We start from the raw sequence: 1278 nt of genomic DNA on the forward strand, positions 1-1278 counted from the left end.
AAACTATTAGGCGGTGGGGCGCGAGAACAGAAGCGTTCAAGCGAATGATGTTATCTCATCAGGCGTCATTATAGACAACAGAAGCGGAAAGCGAAGGAACGACAGCAAGAGTCGACGGAAGGACGCAGCCAATTCACACGTACGTTGTGAGTGTGATTAGATGGACAATGTGTTATGAATGTGGTTTCTGTACGCTGCCCTAAGTTGTGTTCAATGCAGTGGGTGGGAGGCTGTTACTGGCGACGAGTATATCAACGATTGCAATCGAAGGTTGCAGTCGATCGGAGGGAGATCGCCTTTTGTCAGTCTCGTATATGACTATCTAGCAACTACGAGCATGAGCTCAGCTGCTTCGACCTCAGCTAATTCATTTGCGATTGATGTCGCAAAAGGATTGCGTACGATCGAGTCGGGAACCGAGGTAAGAGTAGATCATCAGCTGAACGGAATTCGGTATTGAACTAATACCCTACCCGGGGATCGAACCCGGAATCTCCACCTTAGGAGGGTGGCGCCTTATCCATTAGGCCAGCAGGGCGATATTTATATTAGGATATTCAGGAGTATCGCCAGTCCGCTACTCTTTTTTGATTTCAGGCCATTCCGCTCAATGTTCTTCAACGTGAATTGCAAGATGCGAGGAGACGTGAGAGCAAAATGATCCACGAGATAGATCAACTTGAAGAGAAGTGCAGTGAGCTCGACAACAAGGCTCGCCGGGTAAAAGAAGAAGTTGAGGCAGCACGACGACAGTCTGCATCGCAAGCCACAGAATTGCAAGTATTACAAGGAGAACTCGAAGCAACCATTAAGAAATTGACCGAGGCAGAACAGCGCACAGCAAGGTATCGCGCAGAGAAATTCAAAGCCGAACGGGAGATCCAAGACATACACTGGGAACAGTCTAAAAAAGACCACACGAATAACTGTCGACTCGAGAAACTGCAAGAGGTGGTGTCATATCTGAACTGTGCTTATCAGTCTGCCTTCGCCATGAATAGGGAGAACGAGGACCTTTGTACATGTTTGCAGTTGCGTCTGAAGGCCAAGTCGGATCAGATGCTCAATTCACAGAAGCAAAACACTCTTTTGAGGCAATCACTTAACTGTAGAATCGCTGAATTGATGCAACGAAACGAAGCCGAAGAGGAGAACAATCAAACAGATGACGAGCGAAGCGTCCATGAATTGGCGCGGGAGATGAGTTGTTGAAGAGCAGAGTGCGATTCTTGGCGAAATTGCTCATAACTGATGGACGTACCGATATCGGTAGCAATC

The 1278-nt window shown here is 47.7% G+C and overlaps 1 non-coding gene across 1 annotated transcript; it reads right to left on the minus strand.

The window, feature by feature from the left end:
• Positions 1-465: 465 nt before the first annotated feature.
• Pmar_PMAR002631 lies at positions 466-538 on the minus strand. The gene has a single exon. It is a non-coding gene; the product is annotated as a tRNA-Arg (tRNA).
• Positions 539-1278: the final 740 nt, after the last annotated feature.

Source organism: Perkinsus marinus, assembly GCF_000006405.1.
Source record: "Perkinsus marinus ATCC 50983 genomic scaffold scf_1104296960864, whole genome shotgun sequence".
NCBI lineage: Eukaryota > Perkinsozoa > Perkinsida > Perkinsidae > Perkinsus > Perkinsus marinus.